This window comes from Biomphalaria glabrata, chromosome 5 (assembly GCF_947242115.1).
Source record: "Biomphalaria glabrata chromosome 5, xgBioGlab47.1, whole genome shotgun sequence".
NCBI classification, from domain to species: Eukaryota; Metazoa; Mollusca; class Gastropoda; family Planorbidae; genus Biomphalaria; species Biomphalaria glabrata.
Window position 1 is genome coordinate 4,015,284 of NC_074715.1, and position 12,377 is coordinate 4,027,660.

At 35.0% G+C, this 12,377-nt stretch overlaps 1 long non-coding RNA gene across 1 annotated transcript; it reads right to left on the bottom strand.

Annotated features, from left to right (window-relative positions):
• Positions 1-7,906: 7,906 nt before the first annotated feature.
• Positions 7,907-10,371, bottom strand: LOC129926259 (uncharacterized). Its single transcript, XR_008777894.1, has 3 exons — positions 9,834-10,371; positions 9,124-9,498; positions 7,907-8,548 (listed from the first exon to the last, which is right to left on the bottom strand). It is a non-coding gene; the product is annotated as an uncharacterized LOC129926259 (long non-coding RNA).
• Between the last annotated feature and the right edge of the window lie 2,006 nt (positions 10,372-12,377).

The window sequence follows — 12,377 nt, forward strand, 5'->3', positions numbered from 1 at the left end:
TAATTGCATCACTTAGTTTGAATTAGTCATGTCATTAAATTTCTAATAGATCTATACTAACAAATATAAATCTGTGCCATTACAAATATTTTAACAATTGTTTAAGTGTACCCCAATTTCTTGTTTTTTATCTTTCTAAAACGCTATTAATGTATCAGAAGTCTGGGCAAGTTGGAAATGTGTGAGTGGTAGAAAGAAGGGGTATTTGGGAGATTGCTTTGTAAATGTATTTATTTAAAAAAAAAAAGGTGAATGATCTGATTTCGAAATCTAGGCTAAAAACATCCTTAGCTTCCTCAAGTACATACACTAACGACTATGTCAGGGAAGCGCTTACAAAAATACAAAGTATAAACAGGACTCATTTGACTTATGCTCTCCTAATCAGTCAAGTTTAATTTATTTCTTTTATTAGAAATATCAAACAAAATAAATAATAAACAATAGTAAATTAACTAATTGTTGTTGTTTTTTATTCTTGTTTTGCCAGGTAAAAGAAATTGCGAATTTGTGCAATTTTATCTTGATCCTAAATTATGTGTGGTAGAAATAACAGACAGAGTAAGTTGATTAAGCATTGTAAAAAGAATCGATAGATTTTTAGAGCTTTGACACATATGACACCAGATTTATGTCTTAAAAAAATAAGTCATATCTATCTGATACAGATAAAATCAGTGTCACTGAGTGACAAAGTTAAATCTTGGAATTGAGTGCCGATATGGCGTTTGGCGAAACAAGGCATTTTAAGAACCTTTCTATTAATATAAGAATAAGCCTTTTCTTTGAGTCCGAAGATTAATAAGCAATGCAGTATTCCCCGTGGCTTTGCAGCCCCATGTTTGACCTACATGTTTTGTCACATCCAGGGGAAGGATAACTAACATTGTCCAGTGGTGGTCGATTCATTAAGTTTTTCTTTTCTCTTCAACGCTTGGCCTCGGTAGTGGATTCTCATTTGGTCTCAAATGTGTATCCAGAGTTGGTTATCCTAATGCTTTTAGATCTATATAGGCCTAGCTGTCGACTTAAACTTAGATCTCAATAATAAATCTTAAGACTATAAAAATAGAGTACTTGATGTTCCTGCAGTTAAAAATTTATTGTTAGCCACAAATGAAAATTGATTAAAACCACTAAATATTGACCTAACTCACTAATCAGATTCCCACTAGAAACAGAAATTAAACACCTCCACGTGGCTCACAAAAAAATTCGGAACAACCTCATTCATAATATTGCATAGAAGCTTTTGACAAAAAAAGTTTAAGATTGTATAATACTAATACTTTCAAGTGCAAATATTTACTCTTACAACTTCTACCAGCATCTTATTTTACCCTCTTCAAATGCAGACTGACTAAAAAGATATATAGATAGATAGATAGATAGATAGATAGATAGATAGATAGATAGATAGAGATAGATAGATAGATAGATAGATAGATAGATAGATAGATAGATAGATAGATAGATAGATAGATAGATAGATAGATAGATAGATAGACAGAGACTGAAAAATACATTTTATAGCCTAATTGTCACAAAAACTCATCATCGAAAATTAATTCTTGATTTTTATAAAACTATTTTATTTCTATGTAATTGTTTAAAATCGCACTTCTAGCTTATACAACATTAAATGTATTTGTTATAATGTTACAAAAGAAAATATTGTTAATATGTTGGTCCGGATTTTTAAGGAAAACCACTTCCCAACACCACATATTTTCTATTTTATTGGCGTAAAGGCTAAAAGTAATCGTGTAGTAATTTTCTGTTAAATCTCGTTGACTCTTTTGTGTTAAAGAAATGTGTAAGTGAAGTAATGGATTTTTTTTTTATTTTAACGTCACATGGAATGAATTCTTTATGTAAAATGCTACAAGAACTCGGTGCATCAATGTCTATAAAATATCATGCTACTAAAGACTTTTGTTAGTCTAACCAATCGGTGTGACGCAGTGTTTTTTTTTTCTTTTGACGATAAATGGAATGACTTGTTGAAATAAAGCGCAATAAAAACTCGGTACACCAATGTTTATTAAACCTAGTTAACTTTCTCGTTTAAAAAATATATGTTTAGCACCCTCCCCTATAAATGAAAAAAGCAGCTATTTGTTTCGCGTAGTCTGTGTGTGTGTGTCAGTCTCTCCATTTTATTTTCAAATACATCCAAAATAATAGATTATTCCTGATTTTGTTTTGTAATATTCAGAAGCCAAAATGTAATAAAGAATCTAAGTATCAATAATAAGTAATGTTTCATTTTATTTTAAATTAAAAAATTATTGATGACATTGATTGTTGAAAATCGTTTATTTGACATATTTTAAATTTAATTTTTATGTCAAGACATCTAAAAATCTCATTATCAATAATAGGTTTTTTCATTTTTTTAAATTAGAAAATATGAAAGCGTTAATTGACTTTTTGAAATCGATTATTTGACAAATTAACATTTGATTTTTGTCCAAAACTTCTAATTTTTAAAAATTGATAATAGTGTTACGAATCTCACTATCCAGGCCCTCTGCAAACTGCACCATACACCACCAACTTAAAGAACTTGACAAGTCAGGGCTCCAAAATAACGTAAAGGTTTAATGCCCATAAATAACAGCCAATACTGTACAATTGGCAGCACGTAGAACAGTACAAATAGCCCTGCGATAACAAATATCTCTCCGATAACACCGTTCCGCCGTATCAAGTCTTGCACTGGCCTCTCCGTCTCGTTCCGGGCTTGCACTGGGTTCAACAGTTCGGGACTGACTTCACACACTTGGGCTCGTTGTGTCGGACCCGATCACAGACCAAGATCAAGACGCCTTTCGTCTCAACTGTACTTGACAGTACTCCGCACTGAACCGTCGTAATGCTCCGTACAGAACCACACCGTTGAACTGTGCTGTAGTCGACCGTGTTCTGAACTCCTGTCGTGAACCCGCTTTCTGAACCGTCTTGACTGAGTCACCTCCGCTCTTATATAGGGTCCCTACGGGCCTTCTCGAACCGGACAGAACACCGCTCGACGTTTCTAGGTGGTCAGATGACTACAACTCTCGTGACGCCCCTGAGCTCTGCTCACGTCGACGATCCTTCCCGAACTCTCTTGTTGACACTCGTCTCGGCCGATCGTCGTAACTCGTCATGGTTGACCGCTTGTCTAGCGCTGGCCTGGGGTGATTTGCGTCGGCTGACTACACACACACCACTACCCCCATCTGTGTCACCACCAGGTTTATAACAATAGTTTTTTTTTATTAAATTAAATACATAAGTGTCAAATGACTGCTTGAAATACTTTATTTGACATATTTACATTTGATATTTTTTTCCAATACGTCGAAAATTGTATTTTCGATATTTTTTTAAAAAGAAAAATATTGATGCTAGAATAGTGTTGTAATTCGCTAATTTGACATATTCGCATTTAATTTTCTTGACAAGACTGCTAAAAATCACATTATCAAAAATATGTTATTATATTTGTTTATTAAAAATCATAGAAACTTTCAATGATTGTTTGAAATTCTTATTTAGACAATTTACTTTTTTTAACCAAAACATTAAAAAAACTATCTAAATGTTGTTGTTTTTTATTGTTTACATTAAAAAAAATAGGGATGCCAAATGACTTGTACAACGCGCATTTGTAGTTCTAACTATAAGACAAGTATGAGACACTACAGTGACGCTATGGAATTATTCTGTTATCTGAATTCAACTTCTGTAATCATCAGTGTTTTTTTTTTTCATGTTTTGGAAAATCCTTCAGAATTGAAAATAATTTACTTCCTAGTCCTATCCTTCAGCAGGACGAAAGGACATCGCATCCTGCAAGGTATGAACCAAATTATATCGAGAATAGCAAAATTCAGTTCAGCTTACATAGTCCTCTACATATTGTATATCGTACTCTAAGTCTTGTATTGTAATTAAACTCTTTTGAGTTTTTTAAAAAATTATTATTATATGTAATCAAGCATTTCTTATTTTATCGTATTTGTTATTGTTGAAGGCATGCAGACTCGCCATGCAACAAGGATGTAGATATTTTAATTAAACACTCGACAAAAAACTTAAGAAATGTTGTGCTATTTAGAGCATGCCTGAGTATTCAAGCAAGTCCAGGATTAGAAAAAAATATTTGAAGTGGTAATGTATTATTTTGAATTTTATTTATCAACTTTGTTTCAATTCGACTCACGAATGACAGAAAGCGTGTAAAAGAGAGATAAGAGAGAGAGATAGAGAGAGAGAGAAAATGAAATAAAATAAAAGAATGAGAATGGAAACGCAGATAACACTTAACCCAAAATTATGCATAGGTTTTTGTTGTTATCTTTAGATATTACATTGTTTATGTATTCACTCTGCAGCTGTCTGCTTACTTTTTGGGTTAGGTGTTTAATTTTTTTTATACTTTTTGTAAACTCTTTCTGCCTTAGTTTCTTTAAATTTTCTATACGGGCTGCATCAGCGGATTAAAGATTTTCTGATAAGGAAAAAACAAACTATTATAATAAATGGCTCTAAATCAACAACAAAAAAAGTAAACTCCGGTGTATCTCAAGGAACAGTCTTAAATCCACTACTATTTTTAATTTACATAAATGATTTATCGAACTGCATTAGGTCAGGAACAAAAGTCAGATTATTCGCAGACAATTGCATAAAATATAGAACAATAAAAACAACACAAGACACATACAATTTACAAAGAGATTTAGATGAATTCCAGAAATGGGAATCAAATTGGAGCATGTCTTTCCACCCAAAAAAATTACAGTTATTAAGAGAAACAAAAAACTAAAAAAGATTATTTCCACTTATCTTTTTCATGGTATCTTATCTTATCTTATATAATACAGACGTTACTTCAAAAAAAGAAGATGATTACGTCCTACGCGTCATGCATTTAGTCATACATTATAACCAATGACTTAAATTCTGCCAAGACACTGGTTTTCCTGGCTAGCTCAGGCAACCCATTCCATGCTCTAATAGCACTAGGAAAGAAGGAGTATTTGTACAAATTTGTCCTAGCATATGGGACAAGGAATGTGCCTTTATCTTTCTGTCTTTCAGAGTATTTTATTAAACTTTGTTTTTGTATTTGAAGATTATGGTTCAGTGTTTTATGTATGATTGCTACTTTACTTTTGAACCTTCTGTCCTGGAGGCTTTCTAAATTTAGTGATTTTACTAAAGGTGTTACTCTAGTCAAATATGAATATTCGTTTGTTATGAATCTCACTGCCTATTTTGTGTCTGTTCCAGTTTCTTAATGTTTTCTTGAGTTGAGGGGTCCCAAACGGAGGATGCTTATTCTATTATTGGCCTAACCAAGGTTAAATAACATTTTAGTTTTATGTTTTTTTTCTTTCTCGTGACCGATGCAGCTTCATTTCTTTTGCATTCAGCAAAGTTCGTACCTGCACGTACACTCTGTCTCCATGCTGTCCGGTCTTGGGCTATCTCCTCCCACATACTTTTTTCGATGCCCATGGCTCTCATGTCACACTTGCAGACATCTCTGTGAGTTAGTCTCGGGCGGCCCTTTGGTCTGGCTCCCTCTGCCAGCTCAGCGTACAGGATGTCTTTAGGGATTCTTCCATCTGGCATGCGAGCGACATGACCGAGCCAGCGTAATCTTCTCTGTTGAAGGAGAGCGTAGATGCTGTGTATGTTAGCCCGTGTCAAAACTTCCTGGTTGGTGACACGTTCCCTTCAGGAAATGCACAGTATGCGTCGCAGGCAGCGTAGATGAAAGTTATTTAATCTGTGCTCTTGACGCATGTAAGTTGCCCAGCTCTCACTGCCATAGAGAAGTGTGCTCAGAATGCTGGCATTGTAGACAAGGATTTTTGTTGTTGTGGTCAATTTGGTATTTAATACTGACTTGGCACTAATACTGACTATTGTTAGAAACAGTTCTTTGGATGCCGCATTGAGTACGTAAAGAATTCACCATAGTAAAATGAAACAGCAAGGTCAATATACCGAAATCTCCAATTTGACAATTAATGTTTGAAAAAAAAAAATTATTGACATGACCGCTAATCAATTAGTAAGTAAGCTTTAACATCATGTTCGCCCATTAATCAATAAGTGACGTTTGATTCATAAAACAACAAATACAGTCAGGTCAATATAATTAATTGATGTAATACATACATTTGCCTAACATTTTCAACAGTTTAAATTTAAGAGTTTAAAGGCAGACAGTTTAACTGATTAGCTCCTGAAGACGCTTTAAAGACATGCTCAAATATCGATTTTCGTCACAGGTGAAGCGTTGAATATGTTAGAGTACTGTCGAACGAGAAAGCCTGATTTTTTTTTACCATTTTAGATCATAGTATAGCTACAACCGAAGCCAGGCTATATGGCTAAAGGAGCTTATATCCCATTACAGACATTTTTTTAAATCTGCGTGGTGCGTAGCACAAACTGTACGTCACGTCCAAAGCTACGCAGTTACTATTACGCGCTTCCGCCTAAAAAACTTCCTTTATTATCGAAACAGTGAATTAATTGCTTATCGTGCCCTAACACTACGTAAGATACTGAGCTTTTTGGACGAAAAGACAATCATTTTTTGGGAAAGTAAAAGCACGCGTTTTCTTTATTCAAATTGCATGCTTAATAAAAGTAATTAAAAATTATGTGTGCCTTAATAACTAACAAATATTTTCTTCTTAAACAAAAGTCACAACGGCCTATTTTTGTCTCTCCCTCCCAAAAAAAAAATTGCTAAGGGCCCTAGGGTGGATTAGGAAGGGGCATTCATCAAAGAGGATATGGTTTACTGTTTTATAAGGTTGGGCACAGTGTCTACAAAGAGAGAGTAGTGTGGGATGTATTTTGTTAAGATGGTAATTTAACAGAGGTGTGTGTCATGTTTTTAGTTGGAAGATTGTAGATTGTTTTTTGCAAGGAAGGAAGTTAATGCTGCCTAGTTTTTTTGACATGGTCATTTCTTTGTGCATGGCTCTGCCTGTGTTTCCTGATGCCTATTGGTTGAGCCACCTCTCTTTGTGACTCTTAACTAACCATGACCTTAGGGTGAAGTAGTTAACAGGTCTAACAGGGATAATTCCATATAAAAAAAGCATAACGGTGGAACCCTTATTCCATTTGTAGCCAATTAGCTTGTAAATTATTTCTCGGTAAAACATTTAGGAGAATTCGAATTTTTTTTTTGAGAACAATGTCCAGGTTCCTTTTGTTTTTGCCTACGGATGTTCAACCTGATTACAGTAGATATAATAAGAGAGAGTTCCTACTCTTATATTCTCCTTCTCTTTGTGTTTTTATTGTCAATTAAAATAAGCAAAACAGGTATGTTATAGTTCAGCACCTTTCTTGATATTTCCTGATTATTCCACTCAAAATATCGGGATTGTAGAACATTTTGTTATCATGAATAATATGCTTTTAGGTGGTGTAACAGAGCTCATGTGTTACATTCAGCTATTCCTTAAAGTCAGTGTGTCGCTGGCTGGTGTAAAACATTTTTGTTATTAAAGATGGAACTGTTTAGATCGCACACTCAAGTTTCGTAAATAGACATAGAGATAAAATACAAACAAATAATTTTAATAAAAGGATCTAATGAATGAAAATGTAGAAAGGGAGAATTAACAATCGTAGGGGAATGATAAAGAACTAAAGTGGTTTATGTTAAGTGTGTGTGACAGGTTGGGGAAAGTGATGTGTGTTTTGCGCGTTTAATGTGTAGGGGATGATTATTTTTGAAAGCTATCACACACCAACCCGTCAGCATATAAATCGGGAGCAGACACGCAACGAGACAAGCAATTAAAGATAGATACAGAGTTAAAAATGAAGAGTATTTATTTACATAAATATTTACATATGAGAATAAAAAGGGGGAGGGTTTGCATCTATCTCTAGTGAATACTATGTTTAATCATCACTCTTGCACTTAATAAGAGAGTATGTCACTTTTTCTTCTGACTTAGCTGGTTGTCCTGTTGATGTCGCAGCTGGCTGTGTCCTGGCTTGAGGTTCTCCAGCTGGAGGTGGCGCTCTAACGGATAGAGGGACGCCGGTGATTCAGTTCTTGTGGAGTCTCAATCCAAAGTTCTGATATCTGTAGTGGGCACAGTAGGGCGGGTGGCCGGCTACCGTGGGCACAAGGTTACTGCGGGCAGAGCTGATCTGCCGTGGGCAGCGTAGTTGACAGGATACGTCCAGTGAGTTGCAGAGGGTTAGGCGTAGCTATGACGTCTCACACAAATCTGAGTCTATAGGGACGTCGCACCTAATAGGTTGACAGGTGGACTGTCGAATAGGCGGGCAAGGCCGATAGCGCCAAGTAGTAGAGTTGAGTAGATCCACGTAGACAGTAGATGATACTCAATAGCAAGTAGACAAGTGATCCTATAAATAGGCAAGTGCAGTGCTGAATAGCACTAAGCACATAGGCAATAGGTGATTCTCGATAGCAAATAGTTGAGTAGTGTCGAGTAGACACTAAACAGCAAATAGCAAATAGGCAGACACCTGAGGGAGGCTGTGGATAAATAAAGACAAGTTAGGACATGTCTCTCATGCATCTTATCGATGCCCTCGACTGAGGTGCATTCGTCAGATTGGTAAAATAGCTTTAAAGCACAATGGGGAGATGATGACAAATGGGACTTGGAACATAGACTGCTGATGGTAGCAATATAGAAATGTACATAAAAGGGGAAATAATAATATAAAATGTACATATAAGGGGAAATAATAATCTCAAATAAACAACACAAGTTGGAAGAGAGAAAAAAAAAAGGGGGGGGGAATGGGCGATGGTCAGCGACCATGACGGTTTGTTTACACACGACCGTCGGCCGAGAACAATGGAGCGCGCTTGAATGGAGAGGGTGTCCATTCAAGGGGCCCAGTTCTCGTTAGAGTAAAATGACTACAGTGGGAGATAATTCATATCTCTTCTCTAAGCGCAGTATTAGTGCGATAGTAAAATTATCAAGGCGGCCAACCGAGATAAAGGAAATAAAGTAAGATGTACAAATATATACATGGTTACATCAACGATCAATTGAGCAACGTAGCATTAATAGATTAATTCAATACTAAAATACATACATTAGACTTAGGTTCTCCCGCACCGTTCGGCGCATTGGGCGGCAAGCTGTCTCCATAATGATCTGTCACTGGCAATGTCTGAAGCCTCCTCCCACCTGGTGTCCACTGTTCTGAGGTCCTCCATGAAGGTAATACGGGGACGTCCCTGTTTGCGCTTTCCTCGTTTTGGCTTCCATGTTATCGCAACTCTTGGTGTGCATAATTCATTTTGACGTAGAACATGTCCCTTTTGACTTGTGACGTTTTAAATACCATCATTAGATTTTTGATTGGTCTCTTGTAAACAACTATCCAAATATAGAGCACCAGAGCAACAGCGGCATCCACTCCAATTCCAACGCCAACAGCTAATACACAAGTGCAGTGTACTTGGATCTACAAAATGAATGAAATTGCTTTTTTTTTTCATTTTGTAAACAAGCAAAATAAAAAAAAAAAAATAAAAAATACCTAAGAGGAAGAACTCTTCTCTTACAACTATATCTATCAATAATGTAGAATTTATTTCCCTTACTTGATATATGTTTTAAATAATTATTTAATTATTTACCAATAACTAATTGAATAATAATAATAATGCTCATAGGATGTTCAGCCCTATCAGAATCTGTCTACCTGGGTAGCCATAACCAAGTTGCAAAGCTAATACACCAGCACTTTGACACACAATTAGATCGGTAAGGATTATGATACTTTATACAAATACTCACCACATGACGTGCTAGAGTCTTCTGATCATCTACTGTACTGGAATAGGCCTATTTTGACCGACAAAAGGGTAGATTGTAATTGCCCTGACCTGCTGCTCATCGATAAAAAAGAAAAAACCTCTACCATTATTGACGTCGCCGTACCACTGTCTCATAATTAAAAAAAAAACTGAGCAAGAAAAACAACGAAAATATGGGAACCTAGGCTTGGAGATTAAGCGATTATAGAAATTATCTATAACAACAATATACCCAATTGTTATCTTAACAGAGGGGATAATAACAACTGTTCTCATAGTCCTCAGTGGAAAATGATAAAGGGACTACGATGAAATTTTTTCCCTTTAACGAAACTCGACCTTTGCTGCGTCAGAGAATGAATACTCGTTCTTTTCTAATATATTAATAATAATAACGTAGTATTTCGGCCATACATCTTGTCAGGGGCAGGTATGGCGAGAGTGATTGTGTTATTTCTTTGTACTATTTAAGTATGAAAGAGTTATATCCCTTTGTTTATTTCTCCTCTTCTCTCCCCTCCCCCCCCCCCCAAGCATGAATGTGAACAGTAGACACGTGATGTCTTTGAGTGGGAGTTTTCCCTTGGTTTGCTAGAGTGACTTGGTAATCCGTTAGTTGTATTATGTTCCTGGACTGGTGTTGTATGTATAAATTATACATTGAAGTTTGATATCATTATTTGTGCTCTTTTGATTTTCTTAGCAGTAAATAGGGTGCCCAATAGCCCTCTAGAACCGGATCAAACACCTCTTAAACCTCCTGGGTGGTCACCCGACTATATTTGACGTGATTGACCTGAGTACTATTCACGACGCCAATCCTTCCCGTCTCGGATGACGTCGTAACTCGTCACGGTTGACCGTTCGTCTAGCGCTGGTCTAAACGATTTGCATCGACTGACTACACACACACCACTACCCCCATCTGTGTCACCACCATGTTTATTACAATACTAATTTAAAGTAATTAATTGACTAATGGGTTAATATTTTGTATTAATTCATGTCTTGACTATGCCAATGAATAAATCTACAAAGTTTTAATAGGCTGTGGAGCAAATAACGTGTACATACATTTTACCAGACAGACAGAGTGACTTTATATAAGCCTTGTAAAGAGATATAAACTAATTACCAATGCACAAGTCACAAAAAGAAATCTTTATTGGAGAATTTCAAAAATGGTAAAAAAACTATAAATAGTAAGCATTGTAGTGTAAACTTATCATATCTTATCGATTACAGAACTTGTACAAAAGATAGGATAATTATGTTATACTAAATTCATGTGTCCATCTATTCATGCATATCAATCACTGACTAAAATCTCGCTTAGTCGTTGGTTTTTCCTGGCTGATTCATGCCACCCATTTCCTTTTTGGTCACTAGAGATTAAAGACGCATTAAACGAATTGGTCCTAGCATATGGTAAAGAAATGTGCGTTTTGTTCTAGTTTCCATATGTTTACTTGAAATAAGGGGTTCCATATAGAGGAGGCATAGTCTAATATCGGTCTAACTAAGGCATATTAGTTCCTGTTTGATTGGTTAAAATTTAATTTTAATAAATTCTAATGCTTTGTTTTATGTTTGATATTTTATTCGTTTAATTAATTTGAGGATTCAATGATAACTTTTAATTTATTACTATACTATATGTTTAGTTTTTAGTCTGTGTAACTGGTTTATTATTTATAGATAAATGATACTTAGTTTTATGTGTTGTTGTTGTTTTTTTGTTGTTTGTTTTTACTTTTAATAATTGACATTTTTTGGGATGTAAAGACATGATCCAATTTGAATCCCATTTCTGAAAGTTATCTTAGTCTATTTGTAAAATTTCTCTTTCTTGTGTTGCTTTTATTGTTTTATGTATCACAAAATCGTCTATGAATAATCTGAATATTGTTCCTTAACAAATGCGATTTGTTAAATCATTTATGTAAAATAGAAACTGTGTTAATATGTTAATACTCTATTCTAGTATACTTTTTTGCATTTTTTTGGAAATATCTGATTGAATTACTTCATATTGATATTTTATACAGTAAATTTAAATTTCTTATATTTGTATTTCATGTTAATTATGTTACGTTCAAAGAAACACCCCTTGAGCGTAGGTTTTCACTACAGTGATTATTTTGTATGTATGTCCTGCCAAACAGTAGTGCATCTAAGACTTTTCCTTGAGTTAACTATTATTGGATTTGATTTAGTGCCGTATATTGTTACAGTTTATTGTTACAGTTAGTTCTAACCCTATCAGAACATACTGAAAACATCAATGTAATGAACCAATAATGCCAAAAATTTTATTTTTTTTAAAGTAAGCTATAGTGGTACACTCCTACAAGTGTCCCTGTATCAACCTAGTCAAGCAAGTTAGTCTGTGACTTTAACTGTCTACTCATTATTTTCATGACTGATTTAGGCACTTCATTCCATTCTCTATTAGCACTAGAGAAGTGAGAGGGATAAGGGAGGATATGTACAAATTAGTCCTAACCTATGGAACAAGAAATAT